The sequence below is a fragment of the Amblyomma maculatum genome, chromosome 1 (genome assembly GCF_055883805.1).
Source record: "Amblyomma maculatum isolate TAMU_Amacu chromosome 1, ASM5588380v1, whole genome shotgun sequence".
NCBI lineage: Eukaryota > Metazoa > Arthropoda > Arachnida > Ixodida > Ixodidae > Amblyomma > Amblyomma maculatum.
The window spans coordinates 411003434-411023913 of record NC_139344.1 but is presented as its reverse complement, the minus strand read 5'-3'; the positions used below and the strand labels follow the sequence as shown (position 1 = coordinate 411023913).

The window sequence follows — 20480 nt, the reverse complement described above, 5'->3', positions numbered from 1 at the left end:
ACAACATACCGACGGAGTAGTATGCAGACATCCACGAGTATTGAAGGTTTCTGATATGTTTCAAATGAGGGGACTGCAAAAGAACTGCGAAGAGCCTTTTTGAATGAATATAACCTTATAAAGGCGATCTTGAGCTTTTACTGCTTTAGTGGTGTAGCCTTCTGTCAGTGAATTAAATTAGGGGAATGTTCAAGCTTCGTGATAAAAGTAGACGCGAAGCGCTTTTATTATCACCGTTTGATTCAACGAATAATTTTACACTTTTTGTTTAATAGTAATAATAATTGGTCATAGGCAAAGATAGGTTCAGTACCTGTCACAGTTCTATCGTGGATACATGATCCGCACCGTAAGGCTAGAGAGGAAGGTGGGAGCCAAATCGAAAATACAGAAAAAAGTGCCATAGGTGGAAGCCTGGTTGGGGGCGGAGTAATTTAGACCCCCTTTAACGTTCTCCTGCTCACCTCCATCCAAACTCGGCAGCCGAAGATCGGATAGAACCCGAGCACTTTGGAACAGTAGTTACACATCTTAAACACTGCGCCATCACGTCTGGGCAGCACTGTTTGCTTAAAAATATTGCGCTGAAAACATGTTTATTTTGGTTTTTAGGGAAGGAATACGCAGCACCTGTTTCATTTCACAGTAGACGCCTACATTTCTCCCAGGGCCGTTGGCGTCATTTTGAATTCCTATCGCAAACTAGCCTTGAAGTTGAGTATAGAAGGATGGTGCTAAATCGGAGGCGAAATGATGTGATACCACTGCGCAAAATATTTATTTATTTATTTGTTTATTGTGTACATACTGCAGACCATTGGTGAGGTCCAAGAAAGAATATGGTTGCATCGTGATTTTAGTACTAAGTCATTTCCGGTTTTTAAGAAACCCTTTGTCTCAATATATGTACACGGCGATAGCTTTTCGACTGAACGAGCTAAGACCGTGTTATCATGGGTGACTGACAAACCGAAAAACTTTATTGAGCAGAGATCAGAGAGGGGGATGTGTGGGTGGGGTCCCTATTCCAGGACTCCAGGACTGCCGCTGCTATCCGTGCACGTGTCACGATGGCCCGTTGGGCCTCTAGTCCAGAGCTGGATAGGGCAGCCTCCCACCCCTGAATTGTTGGCACTGCATTTGGGTCATCTGGAGGATTGTGTGGGCAGGTACACACCACGTGATGCAGGCCTGCCTTCTCCCCTCAATATTTACATTTGGGGTCGCAGAACCCGGGGTGTATTGTGTTTAAGCTGGCTGGTGTGTTATATGTACCTGTCTGTAGGCGTCGCCATCCGACTTCCTCCGCTTTGGACATCACCTTGCTGGTGGTAGATATTTTCTGCAAGAGAGTCTGTTGTGCTGTAACCTCTCCGCGCACGTCACCAGAGGGCCGGGATAAGGGGGTGTGGGGGATTAAGGGGTCGACACATGAGGGAGGAGACCTCGGACAACGACATGGGCGCACTCGTTCTCTTCAATGTCTTGATGTCTGGGTGTCCAGACGAGGCATTTGTCTTGTTCGCTTGTTGGGGGTGTCCATGATTTTTTAATATTCTGGCAGTCTGGTGACAAATTCTTCCTTTGATGTTGTTGCGGTAGGCAGCCATACAATAAGTGAATATATAGACACATGTGGTATGCGTTGCGGCTACAGCAATGACCACATCCTCCGTCGTTTCTATATTGTCATCACAGACGGTGAGAGCATCAACCAATTGCAGTTGGTGAATCACAACCGCTGCCGTGTACCCCGATTCTGACTTTGCTGCGTCTAAGTAGCAGGACGCAGTGTCTTTCCCTTATCTTTCCTGGAGGTTTTTGGCCCTTGGCGGAACAGATGATGTATACTGCGATGTGGGGGATTGGCGATAAACTAGTTCGACCACCCTTTCGCTATAGCCTGTTTTTGCTAGCTGGCTAGTCCGGTTAATGTCCGTAAGAACGGTCTGACCCGCGCGGGTTGCTGCTAATGGATTAATCTGGGTGGCGCGTTGGGCGCAAGGAGCTCTTCGGCTGTATTGTGCACCCCTAATTGCAAAAAGGGCTCTTAGGAAGTGCTTTGGGGCAGGCCCAGCGCCTTTTTTAAAAGCGCTTTGTATCAAGACGTCAATTTTCGTATAGTCTCCCATGTTGAGGTGCAAATAGGGTGCCGAATACACAATTCTGTTAATGATGAATGCTTGAACCAGGCGCAGCGTGTCTTGTTCGAACATGCACTTGTTGGTAGTGAACCAGGCTATCATATGCGCAACTTGTAGGCTGGTGGTTTTGAGCCGAGTGAGGGCATAACCATTTCTTCCCCTGTCTTTGACGTAAAGGCGTAGAACCCTGTTCGTGTCCTTCTGAGGTATTGAGTCTCCATTGAGGTTGACTTCAAGAGTGGGTGTGCGTTGGCGGGAGCTGTGTAGTACAAGAAACTCCGACGTTTCAAGGGAGCTAGTGAGGCCGCAGTTAGCGGCGTAGGCTTACACGATGGTTACGGTCTCTTGAAGGCGGTCCTCAATATCCGCGGTGGAATGGGCTGTGGTCCAAATAGTGATGTCATCCGCGTAGAAGGTGTACCGCAGATGCGATACCTGATTTGGGCGCCGCCGGTTTCTGTAAGTGGAACCATCTAGCGGTTAAGTTGAGAATAATTGCGACGCTGGTATGTGCGATCGCATCCGCGGGACAAGTGGTAGGTAGCGCACATGGGCATTCCTGAGCTTTCGCTTTCACATTTTCGCGTTCTGAAAGTACCTGAGTGAACGAAATCGGACAGAAGCGGCTGTAACTGAAGCGCTTGATCGGGTTGGGCGAGAAGTACAAGCCTGATTAAAATTAATGTGTGGCTGCTATGTGGCACAAAGAGGCGGTTACCTACAATTGGCCGGAAGGGCGTTGAAGCAGGCAATGCAGGGCAGTTTTCGGTGTACGTTTTATCCTTGAATGATTTCTAGAGAAGGGCTGCCTTAATGAGGCACAAAAGAGAAAAATGAAGGGGTATTGCATCGATAGAATGCCAATTCCTGATTCCCCCCCCCCCCCAAAAAAAAAAAAAATCACTCTCACTGAAAACAGAGCTGTTATGAGGTAGTAAAGACGAAGAACAGAAATACAGGTATCGCCGCCACAGCCAACACGGCCGAGACTCGCAACTGTAAATCACGTGACGCGCTAGAGATTCCGGAGGGTGACAAATGCGAATTACGTTGCCCGTTTGAATGCGGTAGTATGCTTTGTTTTGAATATGATGACATGCTTTTATTATACATAAACAACGGCAAAACGACAACAGAAACGTTGTAAGGCAAATACAAAAATGTACTTGGAGGCGCCGCAGTCGTTCATTTCAGTTTCGGTTATGTTCCGGCTCAGACACTTCGTGCGTGGTCGGATAGTTTCGTTTTGGACAAGCGGCGCCTGAAATACGAGATTGGAGAAGCAGATGCGCCTGGCTCGCTCACTTTTGAGCATTCGGAGGCGCGAGCGAGCGAAATCCGCTGCCGCCGACACGCTCCTTCGTTCACAATTCTGAGCAAACATATCGCCGCCGTCGCCGCTTCGACTGCGAGCTCCCATTGACCCTGACCTGACCGCTCGACTGCAGCTACGTACGCCACAAAAGGCATACATGTGCTTAGTGCCGAAGGAAAACATTATTATCATTCAATTGCTCACTAAACCATGGTACATGTGACAACCATACTGTGGCAACAAGAGCTTCAACGTGCTATTTGCAGGCATCGTAAACAAAAGGGTCATACTTGCCACTCATACCAAGGGGAGCGGCGATCATATTCCAAATGCCATTGTTCCTCTATTGCATCCTTGCCTATTGCGCTGGTCGCCCGGCGAAAAAAGGGACTCGGATATAAAGTAAGAAATAACGAAGCAACACACACACAAAAAAAAAAGAAAAAAGCGACACCACCAGTGGGACTCGAACTCACTACTGCTTGCTTCGTAACGTTCCGCGCTAACCGCTTTGCCACGCCGAGACTTTTTTTTTTTTTTCAGCATGGTATTTATTACATGCTTTTAAATTCAGCGTAGAGTTAAAAACTATATTTACAGAGTAATCAGCCTGTAGGCGAAAAGTCCAATTGGAACATACAACACAACACCACACAACTAGAATACGACTTAGCACAACTTCACTAAAACGGTGGCAAGGAAAGACAATACATCAACGATGGCAGCCAGTCCGGTTGATAGTCATTATCTTCGTAAGCGTCTGAAAGCTGGTGTACCATCTGGCCAAAATGAGTAGCAGGAGAGACTAGAGGTTCAGCATTCCGGTCCAACACACGCGTTTTCCACAGGCTGCGCAGTCCGAAGAGGAAAATCATGTCAAAGGGTTCGTGGCAATGCTCGGTTGTTATCAAGTAACGCACACTGTGGGAATTTAAAATAAAGCCTTTCTTCAATGTTGTTTGCAGAACGTCCCAAAATAATATTGCATCTTTTCAGGCAATAAAACAGTGTTCGATGGTTTCAGGTGTATCACATAACCGGCAATTAACAGAAGAAATGAAAATATATTTTTTCTGAAGCCACACTTTAACAGGCAAAACCTCGGCGTGAAGTGTAAAGAAAAACGTTTTAAAAGAAGGCAAGATCGGCATTTTACGCACCCTTTTTAACACATCTTGCCCCATATAAATGGAATAGAGTGAACGATATAAGGGAGGCAAGAACAACATAGATATCAAATCTTGGTATAAATGTTTCCGTGAAACAGAGAATAAGTACTTATAAGAGAAGCGAACTGCCAGAAAACGCACTTTACTTTCTTTCATAAAATCAAATAATAAGCGCCGATCGGTAAAATTGGAAGATACCACTAAGTTTGGAAGAAGGTTCACTAGGTTAGTTTGCAGGGATGCTCTGGTAATTGGATGGGAGCTATTACGGAAAAAGAAGAAACGAGCAACTGACTGTCTGACATAGAGATGTGTCAAACCTAGTCCGCCAGCAGAAACAGGCCTGAATAAGTTATCGCGCCGCATAGGCTCAAAACTGGACGACCATATGAACGTCGCAAACGTTCGGTGAAAACTGTGGATGTAATGTCTCGTGCAACGGAGTACCTGTAAAACATAATAAAGTTTTGTAGCCAGAAACATGTTACATGCCTATGCTGGGCCAAAAATTGATAGGCGGTGCGGGACAAAAGTCTGAGCATAGCTTTTGAGTGCCGTGACCCGCTCTTTCCAGTAATGCCACTAAACTTGAAAACATGAAGGGGAACTCCAAGGTATTTAGGGGGAACTCGAGACCATTCAATTCCAGCATAATGAGTCGGCATTGCTCCCCATGAACCGAACCACAGACCCGAACTTTTAGACTTATTCATTTGAGCGCCAGATGCAATGCCAAACTGCTCAATGGTGGTTATAATTTTGTCAATGCTGGGTTTGTCTGTGGAGAAAAACGCCGAATCGTCGGCGTACGCAAGCATTTTGACTTCATTACTGAAGACGACATAATCATGGATACTGTGGTTTTGCAGTACACTCAAACAAAGGGGCTCCAGGTAGAGGGCAAAGAGTAGCGGTGACATAGGACAGCCCTGCTTCACGGATGATCCAATTGGCGCAGGCTCTGAGAGGTGACCGTTAACAATCAAGCGAGTGGAACAGTTGTCGTAACAAAGTTGCACCCTTTTCAGTACAGCTGATCCAACATTTGCACGCTCGTGAAGAGAAAATAGAAACGAATTCCGGACACAATCAAATGCCTTCGCAAGGTCAATCTGGAGTAGAGCAAGCTGCTCATAAGAGCCAGAGCAAGATTCGATAATTGTACGTGCAATATGTATCTTATTTTGTATGGAGCGTCCCCTCAAGCCACACGTCTGATGAGGGCCAATGAGAACCGTCATGGCATAATGTAAACGATTTGATAGTACTTTCGCAAAAATTTTGTAGTCTACATTTGCCAACGTGATTGGCCTGTAGCCATCCACTGAGAGCAATTTTTCTTTATCCGTACTTATTGGAATTAAGACTGTGTGACTCCTAGTAAAGGACTGAGGAAGGACCCCCACATCAAAACTTGAAGCGAAGTTCTGCAGCAAGACAGGGCTCAGCAAAGGTTTAAAAGTTTTGTAAAACTCGCATGATATGCCATCAGGGCCAGGTGTTTTAGAGAGGAGTAATTGGTCAATTGCGTTTTCTATTTCTTCCAACGTGAAATGACCATTGATAAGAGCACAGTCTTCATCTGATAAAGGTGTTTTAAGAGCTTTAAAGTTAGCTAGTAGATCCGAATTAGAAGTAGCAGAAATGTCACTGAACAGTGTCGTGTAAAAGCTCACAAACACAGAGATGATGTCACACGTTTCCGTTACTACGGTGCCATTCGACATCATTCCCGGTATCAATTTGGCCGTAGCATTACGGTGCTCATCAAGTAGAGCTTGTCGCGTAGGGGTTTCAGAGTGCCAAGCACGATTTGTAGGACGTTGGGAAACATTTGTGCATATTACGTCACGGCTGCAAACTGCATGTTTCGAGGTGCACAGGCCATTGCTACCCGATACAAATTACAGCTTCTTGACCGTCGGAGCATGCTGCCTGCTCTCACGCCTTGCAAATAATGTTCTGGATGCCTATGCGCACAATATTGTGCACTGGAACCATTTTAACATGTGGAATTTCACAGCGCTGGAACATTTAGGAGCGCCGGCTCTTCGGTCATGCTCTGCTACCGTGGACGTAATGTTCGCTGAATACAGAACTGTAGCACAAACCTTAAAAGAAAAAAGTGCGACGAAGCTTCAAAACTGGCAAGCGCAGCAGTGATGCCACTATTTTGGTGTTAACCTAATCTTATTTGTATGTAAACATTTCGGGAAGCGGTGCGATGACCGAGGGCTCGGTTTGGTTATACACAGTGCAAGAAGGAGCGCGAAGGCTTGAGAAACACGTAAAATATTATGCATTACAAGAGCTCTATGTATTTTTTTCTTCGTTTAAAGGCCCATTGCTCGGTAAATTACTCTCCTTATCGTTTTATTTATTTCGGCTGTGGCCGTCACTTACTGTGAGCCAATGGTCGATTTCGAGTACGCTGTTGGCTTGTTTTCCCTTGAGGGATGCTAACCGGTTGACGCCGCAGGCCGTGCTGGCTCGTCAGCAATCATGGAGGCCCCTGCTGCGTCATAGTGTGCGTCATTCTGCCCTACTACGTAGTAGGAGAAAACAGGTTGAATTCGACCGGTGGAAACAAACAAACAAAAAAAAACCTCAGCTTCTTATTACTATATCTCAGCAGTAATTTGATTTTTGGCTGCCGAATATGTGGCAACAATGTCATGAAATGCGTTTATTATCTCTTGGAAGACAGCAGCAGAGCAGGGAACAACACAAAGCATAGGAAGCACACACAATCACAAGGACAACGCTGCACTGACTATATTGACAAGAAACCGCACATCTTCTCCCCTCACTTCACGTCTGCAGCCAACTTCTTCCTTGTCTTTAACATCCTGCCGGTTTGCGCAGAAATTCTAATTCCTTCTTCAACAAAACCACTGAAGGCATACTGACACATTGGTCTCCCAAGTCACAGATTGCATATGCTTCATAAATTTTCCTTTCTAACTTATACTTCATCCTTTTCATCAGCTTAACATTGTGAAGGTCAGTCGGACATTTTTGGTCTCTACAACCAATGCAGTCTGCAGTGCACCGCGAGATTAGTACCAGACTTGCCCTATATTGCCAAAGCGTGCTCTCTAATCCTGTCATTGAGACATCTTCCTGTCTGTGCAATATATTTCTTTCCACAATGCAAGGCAATCTCATAAACAACCCCCTGAATACACTTAGAGTACCTAGTCCGGTGTGACGTTCTGCATTCAGAGTTAAGTCCTGGTTGTTAACCTGCACACACATCCCTTTAGCTCTGTTTGGTGCCGTTGGGATACCCCGGACGCCATGTCTTTGACCAATCTTCATTAGATTATGGGTGAAGCCATGCGTATATGGTACCACTGACCACTTATCTCTTTGAGTAAGGTTTCCTTTTCGAATACTCCACTTGATCGGCAGGGCAATGCTTTCTATTATGCTACACAGCGAATACTCAGGATACCCTGCCTCCAGAAGCTTCTCAGTCTGGCTTAGAAAACTTTTTTTTAACATGGTGGTGGCATGATTTGTTGAGAGCCGACGTCAATGCAGCCTTCGCAACACCTCTTTTTACTGTCTTTGAATGTTGGGATGTATACGGAAGAAACTGCTTGTTCGCTCTTGGCTGGTAAGTCCAACATAAGTGTTCTGGTATCGTCATTTTATTATTTTATTAGATTATTATTGCTTTATTAAATTTTATTAGCCGTTTATTATATTGTGATAGTATATTTGGGTGTCTTTAGTGTCCCTTTAACAGTCTGAACAGTGAGAGCAAGCAAATGCAGACGTTTCATGAGATATTTCGCTACAATGCTAATCGCGCTACATTCGTTGAAGCAACTATGATGAATATATTCTATTTACTGCTTGAGCGGCTGCTGAGTAGAATTTTTGCAACTTTATTGGGGTTGTATTCTATATGAATACAGTATCCATTTTATAATCATTTATACTGCCCAAGGTCAATGATGTTTCGTAACAAAGCCGCTACGTTGAAGAGTCTGTAGCATAGTCTATTTCGCGAGCGGATTTCAGCACTGACTCCATGGCTCAGGCACCGGTTTGCCAGTGCGCGCGGCGAGTCGCGATGACGGTCGTCGACGGCTGCACCTTCTCTTCTGGAATTTCTGTGACTGGCCTCTACCTGAATTCGTCAGATTTTGCTGTCGTGCTGACGTTCGAAGAGATTGAACAGAAAATGATCAGTTGATCTTTATGGATATAATGACACATGATGACCAAAGCAAAATTTAATTGCTTCTACGAACAATTTTTTATAACCCATAGTTTTCACAAAGTTTGCTTATATTAAGGAAGAGTTGTTATTTTTATGACCACATTCATATTCATTACTGGGTGTGAAAGCTTGCGGAATTCGTGTTTAAACAAATATTTTAACTCTGTTTCGTTGAATAAGTTGACAACTATTAAATTAGAAACAGTTGTGTTCAAGCGGGACATGCATGGTCTTTCATACCTTGATAAATTTCTGGTGGCTTTTTTTCAGCAGATAAAATATCGTAAATGTTTTTTGCCACAAGTAATATCATTTCAGTTCCTCTTGTACCTTCCTAGCAACAAAACGTTCGCAACTCGCAAGAAATGCTACCAAGGCTACAAGAAACTTCAGGCTGTTGGTGCCTGAAATTTAGTGGTCGCCCGTGCTTGCCTGATTAAAAGTTCGAAATGGAAAGGCTCACAGGGAAACGCCTGCATACAATCGCTAGTAATATTTTTATCTTAAGGTAATTATCAGTCTTCCGTTGTTATTTTCCTTTTAATTCGAACAACAAAGTAAAAAAAAAAAACATTTTACTTACTGCGGCACTTGTTTGCATCTGAGATGCGGCCGGAGGAAATGAAACTAACAGGGAGGACAAAGAGAGGGCGGAAAAAAAGGGGATAAAAACAAAGAAGCACGGTGTATAGGGTATCTATAATAGTACACAAAATATAATAAACAGTAAATATAGTGCGCTGATCGCCTGCTATTGTATGAACGGAGTACCGTCGACGTTTTTCGGCTACTCAGGACATTGTGTGTGGAAAAACTGCACTGCGCGCGCGCTTTCGGATACCACCGCGTCTCCACATACCAGATAGGAGGAGTGGTCGCACGCGCTCAGAGTTCGAGGCTATTTTCCTCATCGCCGCGAAAACGGTCTAAAGCATTTATCAGTATGCGGTGTCGGATCCAGACGCCGAGTGCAACATGCCTCTCAGAGCGCCTTACATACCTCCTTCCCTCGGGGAAACCTGAGAAGAACAGTGTCTTTCTGCGAACCTTCATTGACAACCTGCGCACTAGAAACGCCAAATTCCTTGGAATGGATATTAGTTTTGTTATACATTTCATTAAGGTATTTTTAGACAGCCGAAATCTATATTCAAGAAACTTCTTTTCAAGAAACAGCCGGCGTCATCGCGGTGGATGCTTCTACGTATTACGTGGCAGTGTCTGAATCATTATTATTTTAATGACCACACAGCGCCGGCCAGTGTCAGCTGCTGGCCCTCGCTCGCGCACTTCTGAGAGCTACGAAGATCCTGGTTCTGGACGAGGCCACATCGCAGATGGACGCAGACACGGAGCAGAAGGTGCAGGCCACTCTGAAAGAGAGCTTTGCTCACTGCACCGTCATCACAATAGCTCATCGCATAGAAACAATACTCGACTATGACAGGTGAGTGGACTATGACAAGAGAATGGAAGCAAATGTATCTGGTATGAATCTTCACTTCAAGCATGCCGATAACAAATAACCTAATGCGGAATAAAAATAACGTAGTTTCATAATTTCTAAGGTAGGTCCAAACGTAGTTTTCCCCGAATCCAATCTACATCGGAAGTTTCTGGCAAAGCCTTAGCCACATAAAGTAATTGGACGTGCTATTTTCTCTGGTGCACATTACAATAAGACTGCGTGGTCGGCTAGTGCTTTTCAGTAACGAAAATAGGAAAATATACCTTGTTGACGGCAATTACTTAAGAGATCCGACGCTGATCAACAATACCTTCCAAACTCGCTTGTTGGAGGAGCCTCTAGGAGATTGTCTTCACGGCGCTGACAAGCTTATTGCACAAATTCTCACTGAGGGGGAACAAGGTGTTTTATATTATGCATGTCTATAATCTTGTATTGAGCTCTATGTACAGAATTGTGTCAAAATGTCGGCATCTTTGCAGTGGAAGACGTCTTCGTCCCCACAAAATTTCATTCTCTTTGATACTTAGGTGCTTGTGAGAAAGTGTCTCTCTTCACGATCTAGAGGCGGCGTGTAGACTTAGAAAATGGCAGTGCCAGTTTCTCTCTCTCTCTCTATCCCCCCCCCCCCCCCCCATCTGCTCTTACCCACTGATGCAGCAAAACCTAACCAATGCTTGTCTTGCTATCTTATGATCTTAGCAAGGGTGTAAGAACCTCGGGGGGATTTTTCTACTGGCATCACATAGTGGCCGTCGCACTATTCGCTCACTAGAAAGACGGCGTATACTGCGGCTGGAGATGCGTAAAGGCAAGCATAGGACGCTGCTTCTCAAGCATTACACAATGAGGTTTATCCCATTGTGGCTTACATAAGGCAAGGTTTTTCTGTCTGCCAAGCATAAGATACAAAACCCGGGCTTCGGGAAGACTTGACTTTGTCAAGACTTGACAAAGCCCGAACTCCAGCCGAAGCGTCAATAGAAATTATTTTAAAGAATTGCCTACTTTCTTCAACTGTTATCTGTAGAAGGTTATGAAAGGTGCCTCTTGAAAAAATATATATACAGGGCTTCCCCGCTGAGAGGAACCATGACAAGAAACAATACCTTAGCGTCCCTCCAAGCTGAAATCAAGTAACGGTTGCTACATGTCACGTAATGTACGCACTGGTATATATACAGGGCTTCCCAGCTGAGAGGAACCATGACAAGAAACAATACCTTAGCGTCCCTCCAAGCTGAAATCAAGTAACGGTTGCTACATGTCACGTAATGTACGCACTGGTATCCATTTGTTCCGGCAACTTGACTAAATTGTCGGCAGTAGCTAACGAGCTTTTCAAATATCGCCGTAAATTCTAAGGTGTGAATGGAAAAGTTATGTATCATGAAAATGGTTTAACCCGGATTGTTTCTAACGAGGTAGCTGCATCGTGGAACTTTTTATTCCATTATTCTGCTGCAATAAAACTCCGAGAATTAAAAAAAAAAACGGTGACAGCAAAATACGTGATCATAAATGCACGGCGATTACAGTTCTCTCATCCGCGACTAAATTAAATGGTACCAAATTCACCCCTGCAGCGCTGCTCATTACGAAAGTTTGCTTTGATGCTGGTACTGAGAAAAGCATAAATGGGGGCTGAGAACCGGCCATTTGAGTTCGTTGGCTGCCGCGCATCAGCTTATATCCGATCTAGCGACTACGAAAACGCTCTGATGTGGGCGTCATAGATGTTGCACATTTGTCAGTTTTAACCGGATGCCGGTGAAAGTACTGTAATCGTGGTGGATTCGGACGTACAGAGCACGGCCTCATCTAATATTCTTCTACTTTACTCGCTTTCATCTTTGCCCAGTATAAAGGGTGTGAGGATTGAAACGGGGCTCGGGCTCTGCTCTAATAGCCAAACACATCGCCGCTAGCTCAGGCTACAGCCATGACAGTGAAGAACGACACACCGTGACACAGCCAGCGGGCCAGGCTGTTTATTGGGAGCTCCCACCGTTCTTCGTCTTCCTCCCAGCAGCATCATCAGCGTACTCCGGTATCGCGGCGTCGTCTATCCGAGTATGCAGATGCTGTCCCCAGAGGTGAGAGGGGAGGGGAAAGAAAGGGCCGTCCGGAGCGCTACGGCACTTCTCTCACCCTCGCCATCTCCGCAACCGCTTTGGGGGAAGGAGGCCAGAAGGGGAAAGAAAAGAGCTACCCGTGAAAGAGGGAGTGTTGAATTCCGACAAGGGCTACGCTATGGTTACCTCGTCGAAAACACCGGAGTCGGACTATTTTGTAGAGCTAACCAACTTTCCTTGATGTTTAAAGCGACGTTTCAGATATTAATCAGCTGATACCACCTGATTGTTTAAGCAGGCAGAAAGAAAAAATACCGGTAGGTAGTACTTGATATGACTTCTATACACATTTTTTTATTTCAATTCGCAAGAATGTTTCGCTTTTCTTTTGAAAAATATCGGCCTTTACAGTTCGACCAGTTTGGCATAGTTGAAGTAGACACGAATCGGGGCACATTATTTGCGACGTTTCGTGCTGAGATAATAGTCACAGCTTTGTGCGGAGCAGGAGCCCACACAAGGAGTTTCTTTCTCTCTCTCATCCCTCCCCCCTCCCCGGCCTCACTCACACACAAGCGCGCGCGCACGCACTCACATAGGTCGAGTGCATCAGACTGATCATGTTTTGTATGTACGAATCAAAGTTCTTTTCCTGTTTCATTTCAGAGTGGTGGTCATGGGCGATGGTCGGGTGCTGGAGCACGGCAGTGTGACAGATCTGCTGGCAGATTCACGCTCCGTATTTCGCAGAATTGTGCACGGCGCTGGCATCGACGCAGATTTGAAATATGTTGAGTTGTTTCAAAGCAGCAAAAGTGTTTCACAATGACTATTTAAAGTTCACAGGTAATTTAAAGAAAAATAGTGTTCATGAGTTCTGACATTGTAAAACGAAGATACCGCAACAAACAGAGTGAGCTAAAAAAACCTTCATGGTAGGTGTCTTCCCGAACAAAAAGTGCACTTGTGACGGACTGGCGATGATACTGAAGAAACAAACGAAGACATCCGCGGGGGACTGTTCATTCGGTTGGCTTCTGCCCCTAAAGAGAGAAAAAAAGAAGCTGGCGGCAGCAAAAGAAGAGACACACTCAGCGGTCGTTAGAAAAACAATGTCGCGGCAAACGTGGTGCCTGAAGCAATAAAGAAACCTGAACAGCTATAATTTCAGGAGGCTGAAACGTAGGCCCTGGGTCGAATGTCGCATTACTACCAAGGATAATCATCGTTCCTTTACGACGGCTTCATGGCTTCTTGCATGAGCAACAAGTTTAAGTGCATGCTCGGGCAGCGGAAAATTAAATCTTATAGATAACAACTACCAAAGTCTTATTAGATGGAGCGCAAGCACTAAATTACTCACACGCTCTTGGTGCACTGCAGTGCCTATTGCCAGGTGGGCGGATGAAAGTACGCTGTTTCCTCTTCTTGGAGGATAGTGACGACTTGCGATCTGCGGCACCTCTGGAGAGGTCATAGGCCATATGCTGATAAATCTTTCAGTGCAGCCTCTTGATCCGTGTAGCATGCAAATGATTGTGGTCCGAGTCCGGATGTGGTATGAAAGTCCCCACAGGAGAAAAATGCGCACATGAATGAAATTTCAAATGGCTAAAACTTGCAACGTTCTCATTAAATGGTTCTGGGTTTGAACACCTTGATATAGTACATAGCATCCCGTTTTTATTTCATTATACCAATTAAACCGCGACATTCGGTCCCCAGAGGCTGCGAAGGAGGTTACTGCGGTGATAATCAGACCTGTGATACAGCGGTCTGATGGGCTAGGTTTGGGGGGTGATCAACTTAACTTAGGAGGTCGGTAATGAATTGGCCACGCTAAAGATACTATGTTGGACACGAAGTTGAACCGAATTAAGACGAAGTAAAAATTATTAGGTCCAGACGGCCAAAGGGTGATGTATGGACATACTCCTTATATGACACATGTTATTTGTACGAGGGCTCAGAGGGCACAAACCTCATCTCGATACATCTTGTTTGTGTCCGGGTTCTCCCGTTTCGATGCCCGGAAGACTGAAAATTGATGCCAATACTTTGGCTATCGATTTTGATTCGGTATGATTTGGAGCTTTCTTTTGGAAGCTTTCAACCAAACAGATCAGGTTGAATTGTCCGAGATATCAAAGCTAATCAATAAGCGCAAGGTGGCCGATATAAGGAAGTATAACATGGAGAAAATTGAGCATGCTGTAAAGAACGGGGGAAGCCTTAAAACAGTAAATAAGAAATTGGGCATAGGCACAAACCAAATGTGTGCGATAAGGGACAAGGCGGGCAACGCCAGCACGGTAATGGACAAGATAGTCAAAGTAGCCGAGGAGTTCTATACAGATCTCTACGTCCCGCCGGGGTGGCGCAGTTGTTAGGGCGCTCGACTACTCTTCCCAAGGATGCGGGATCAAATCTTGGCCTCGGCAGCCGCTTTCCGCTGAAGGCGAAAAGCAAGGCACTCGTGTGCTGTGCGATGTCAGTGCACGTTAAAGAACCCCAGGTGGTCGAAATTTCCGGAGCCCTCCACTACGGCGCCTCTCATAGCCTGAGTTGCTTTGGGACGTTAAATCCCACAAAACCAAAACCAAACCTATACAGATCTCTACAGTAGCCAAAGTAGTCTGGACCGTAATGAGATTGGTGGTAGGGAAAACAGTCAGACGTTCCACCGCTGACGAACGACGAGGTCAATAAAGCATTAAAAACTATGCAAAAGGCTGAAATCAGCTGGAGGGGATCAGATAACTACAGATTTGTTGAAGGATGGGGGGGATATTGTGCTAGAAAAACTGACTACCCTGTATACGCAGTGCCTGGTGTCATCGACGGTACCGGAACCATGGAAGAATGCAAACATTATCCTCATTCATAAGAAAGGGGGCTCTAAGGACATAAAAATTACAGACCAATCAGCTTACTCTCTGTTACGTATAAGGTATTTACTAATGTATACGCTAATAGGATCAGGACAACCTTAGGCTGCAATCAAGCAAAGGATCAAGCAGGTTTTCGGAAACGGTACTCTACTATCGATCATATCCATACCATCAACCAGGTTATAGAAAAATGCTCGGAATGTAACCAGCCCTTATACATAGAATTCGTTGATTACGAAAAAGCATTTGACTCAGTTGAAACCTTGGCGGTGATGCAGGCATTGCGAAATGAGGGGGTAGACGAGCCGTACGTGAAAGTGCTGGAAGATTATATATATATATATATATATATATATATATATATATATATATATATATATATATATATATATATATATATATAGTGGCTGCACAGCAACCATAGTTCTGCATAAAGAAAGTGAAAAAAAAATTCCATAAAGAAAGGTGTTAGGCAAGGAGACACGATCTCCCCAGAACTATTCACAGCTTGCTTAGAGGAAGTATTCAGAGACATGGAATGAGAGCAGTTACGGATCAGGGCAGATGGAGAATACCTCAGTAATTTGCGATTTGCTGATGCTGATGATTTGCCCAACAAGAAGTTCTCTTAGGCATTGCCTTGCTAAGTAACTCGGGGGACGAACTTCAAATAATTATTGATAACCTAGACAGGAAAAGTAAAAACGTAGGCTTAAAAATCAATATGCAGAAGACTAAGGTGTTCCTAGGGAAGGAACAGCAGTTTACGTTAGGTAGCAATGTACTGGAAGTAGTAGGCGAATATGTCTACTTACGACAGGTAGTAACCGCAGATCCGGACCATGAAAAGGAAATAACAAGAAGAATAAGATTAGGATGGAACGCATTTGGTAAGCACTCGCAGATTTGACTAGCAGCTTACCGGTATCGCTCAAGAGGAAATATATAGCAGTTGCATCTTACCTGTACTCACCTATGGGGCTGAAATGTGGAGGCTAACTAAGAGAGTTCTACTTAAGTTGAGGACAATGCAGTGGCCTATGGATGGAGCGGAAAATGGTAGGGGTAACATTAAGAGATAGAAAGCGTGCAGAGTGGGTCAGAGAAATAACTGAAGTTACTGACATTCTAGTGGAAATTAAGACGAAGAAATGGGCATGGGCATGGGCCGGACATGCAGTGCGAAGAGAGGATAACCGATGGTCGTTTAGGGCAACAAACTGGATTCCAAGGGAAGGAAAGCGTAGCAGGGGGCGGCAGAAAGTTAGGTGGGCGGATGAGGTCAAAGAAGTTCGAAGGGGTCAAGTGGATGCAGCTAGCACAGAACCGGGTTAATTGGAGAAATATGGGAGGGGCCTTCGCCCTGCGGGGGGTATAGTCAGGCTGATGATGATGATGATGATGATGATGATGATGATGATGATGATGAAAAAAGATCTCATTTCTGACGACAATGGGCCGAATTTAATTCTACTTTTCCACCATTATGTTCGCATTTTTGTCCGCAGCAAAATCCGATTAGCGCTGTTGTAATAAACAACAAAGCTAGCGAATAGAAGCCGTAATACCCCCAGTCACAAGCGCCGTCTCAACTGCCCACGCCTATCTGGAGGTAGGTGCGCACGTGGTATATGTGCCTGAGGATCAGCTAACAATCCAATTATGTGAAACGTGACACATGCTTGCGCGTACCTTCTCCCCTCTTTCATGAATTTGAAATGGCGAGCCTAGGTTAGCATTAAGCGAAAGCTTTCCTTGGGTCATGAGGTGCGTGATCAGATTCTGTGCGCAGAAATTGTCCGCCATAACGGCACTAACCGAACTAAACTAACTAAACGAACTAGTGAACGCGCGACGATGACGGGGGAGGAGGAAGCGTGGCAGGCCACAGCCGCGCATTGAATAAAAGAAGGGGCTTTAGCGTCGTCTATCGAGGGGCTTTAGCACTGACCACTATCGCACGCCATCTTTCGCCGCCCCAAACCCCAAACGGCACAACTAGCATGCGCCATTCACGCCGAGTGTAGCTGCTGACCTCCAATCCAGCACGAAAGTCGTTCCCTTGCCTTGTAGTATTCTGGTCCCAGACTATTGGGGTCCCGACAACCGGCAACCTTTCTCTCAGTGCCCCGATCACAGCGGTAGAGGTGCGGAATGCGCTAGCTACGTTACGTCCGAGCTCGGCAGCCGGCCCAAACCACATCAATGAATGACAAGATTAACTGTACCTCGACGACCGCTCTATTCATGCACTCACATCCTACATGCAGCAATACTGGGAGTCCGGCGTTCTCCCAAAAGAATGGAAACATGCAAAAATCATTCTAATTATCAAGGCAGGTAAGTCCCCGGGCCTCGACAAGCTCTGTCCGATCTCACTCGCGTACTGCGGGGTAAGGCCATGGAGCACGTTATATTGGCGCGGCTCTTGACATACATAGAGGATCGCGATCTCTTCCCGCCGTGCACGATTGGCTTTCGGCCCCATCTATCCACGTGTGATGTTATTCTCCAACGCAAGCATGAACTTCTGGGCCACAAGACTCGACACACTCAGTTCATCCTGGGCCTCGACATCGCTAAAGCTTTCGACAAAATTCAACACACTGCTATTCTGTCCAACCTCCACAATCTGCCGGCGAGCGAAACTCTATACAACTATATCCGTGCTTTCCTAACTGATTGCACTGCCACGCTCGTTGCCGGTCCCCACTCCCTCGATAATATTTCCCTGCGCAACACGAGCACGCCACAGAGCTCCGTTCTCTCTCTTCTACTTTTCAACATCACTATGATGGGCCTTCCGGCTCGGCTCGCCTGCCACGAGGGCCTTCATTTACGCGGATGAAGTCACCCTCTGGGTGATTGGCGGCAGTGACGGACACATCGAAGAGACTATCTAGGCTGCGATCAAAGCAGTTGAAGACTATTTGTTGGACAAATGACTTAAGTGCTCAGCAGCAAAATCTGAACTCTTCTTTGTGCGTTATCCCGGCACCCGGAAACCCCCCATATTTCCAGATATCCGCCTCACTATTATTAACCTTCCCGTGCCAACGGTCAACACCATCCGAATTCTTGGCCTCCAACTCCAAGCAATGTTAACCGAGAATGTTCGCGATGTTAACCGAGAAGGTGGTGGCATCTGAGTGTAAGTGCACGTCGGCGCCGGAGTACAAAAATAGCACGAGTTAGTCCGATTCAACACCGTACCAATTGTATACTTCTGATTCAGATCATATTTCAGGAACAGCGGATAAAATAGGCAGCCTCAGCCTTCGTGTACCGACTGACGGCGCAGCAACAGCGTACTGTAGTCCCGTCTCGTCTTTGCAGCATCGACCATTCGTACAGCGTGTTGATAATTAAATAGAACGTGCGTCAGAAAAGGTCTGGCCTCGGCTTTATCGCGAAAGGACACAAATTCGCATCGCTTAAGTGCAACACCGGATGTCGCCAGGTTACTGCAGAGATGCCGTCCTCAAGCGCTGCGGCCGGCGTCAATCCGGTCGTGCGCTGCTCCCTGGTCGTTACTAGGTCTTGTTTCTTTTGCATCAAAGCCACAGCGGACGACGTTTTGGAATCGCCTGCTTCGCTGCGTAGCCGCTCGAATGCTCCTGTGCGAGATTCTTGCATGTAGCTGCGGAAGTCGGCGACAACCTGCGCTGCCGAACTGCATGTGCCGAGCTGCATTGCTGATGTTTTGCGGTGTCGATTTTGGCTTGGACGATGCGTGCACGTGTGAAAAAAACACGCGTGCACGGTACGCATTGGCATTTTCTAAACGATGTGTGATAGGACTTCAAAAAAAAAAAACATAACAACAACACCACACTATCTTTTTTGTTAATCTCAATTCTTCAGATCCGCGGATGAACACTTCGTCCTCACCTGCAATCCCATATCCAAACTTTGTAGCGATCATCAGTCCGTGCTCTCTCCGATGATACGTGTATACATTCCATTCGTTATGCACCACAAGAGATGTCTCTCACCGACTGTCATGAAAGCGCTCCTGCCGTAAAATGACGACATGTTTGCACGTGTGCAATTCGCACGCTCGTCTGCCAGCATCTATGCAGAGCCGATGTTATCGCGTCAACTCCGCGAGGAGACCGGCCGCTGCTGGTCAAACGGCAGAAGACGGTACCAAAGCTACGGACACCGGAGAATGACCTCGGAAGTGCGAGGGAAGAAAGGTGTCTTGTAGAAAGCCATACTCGGCAGGAGTGCACGCTAATTTGCGCTGAATGGTACAGGAATATGAAGAAAAGTGCGCTTCCGCAGCGGCCGCAGGTGTGTATGGACAGCAGCCGGCCCACCTGCAGACATACGTTCACGAACGACCCGAGTTGTTCAGGCTGCTGTCGCACACAGTTCTGAAAGGTCAAGAAACTGAAGACACCGGCGACCGAGGAAGACACGAGACAAGGTTGAAAGCTATGCAAACGCAGACGGGACGGGAAAGACAGAGACCGATGAATGCGTGGGCGACACTCGCAAAAACAGGCGCGACAACCGGAAGTCTGAGAACCGAGAGTCACCCGATGAGGCTTCGTGGGCGGGATGGAGCTCCCGAGCTGTTTTCTTAATTTTTCTCTGGTGTTTCCGAGTGTTGAGCTGAGGGGGGAGAGAAGAGCGCCATTTTTAATCGCCGACATCTTCGGCGTTGATGAAGCTAGCTGAAAAATTCTTGCGATTAATTGCCTTGTGAGGGAGTACCGATATCTCCGGTGTTAATGAAGCTAGCTGAAAAATTCTTGCGATTAATTGCCTTGTGAGGGAGTACCGATATCTCCGGTGTTAATGAAGCTAGCTGAAAAATTCTTGCGATTAATTGCCTTGTGAGGGAGTACCGATATCTCCGGTGTTAATGAAGCTAGCTGAAAAATTCTTGCGATTAATTGACTTGTAAGGGAGTACCTATCTCTCGACCGATTTGCTTTACCTCATTTTAGGCACTTCATAACCCCTTTAATAAGGCTACTTCAAGCTGCACGCGGGAGGGGAGGTAATTTGGAGGTTTTGCCGTGTAAAAGAGACCAGTAGAGACCTTCGTGTTAATGCTTCTCACTTGTTTTGTCAGCTCGCCTTGCGTAGTGGGGCTCTGGTGTTTATGGGCAGTCCTCTATATGGCTTCACAATGCCTGATTTTGAAAAGCTGGCGTTCCTGAGTAGGCAGTT

The 20480-nt window shown here is 45.9% G+C and overlaps 1 pseudogene across 1 annotated transcript in view; it reads left to right on the top strand.

The window, feature by feature from the left end:
- Window positions 1-13677, top strand: part of LOC146208931 (multidrug resistance protein mrp-7-like) — a 30777-nt pseudogene extending 17100 nt beyond the window's left edge. Inside the window, exons 8-9 of the transcript XR_014700833.1 lie at window positions 10115-10309; window positions 13072-13677. The product of XR_014700833.1 is annotated as a multidrug resistance protein mrp-7-like (transcript). The remainder of the gene's footprint in view (window positions 1-10114; window positions 10310-13071) is intronic.
- The last annotated feature ends 6803 nt before the right edge of the window (window positions 13678-20480 follow it).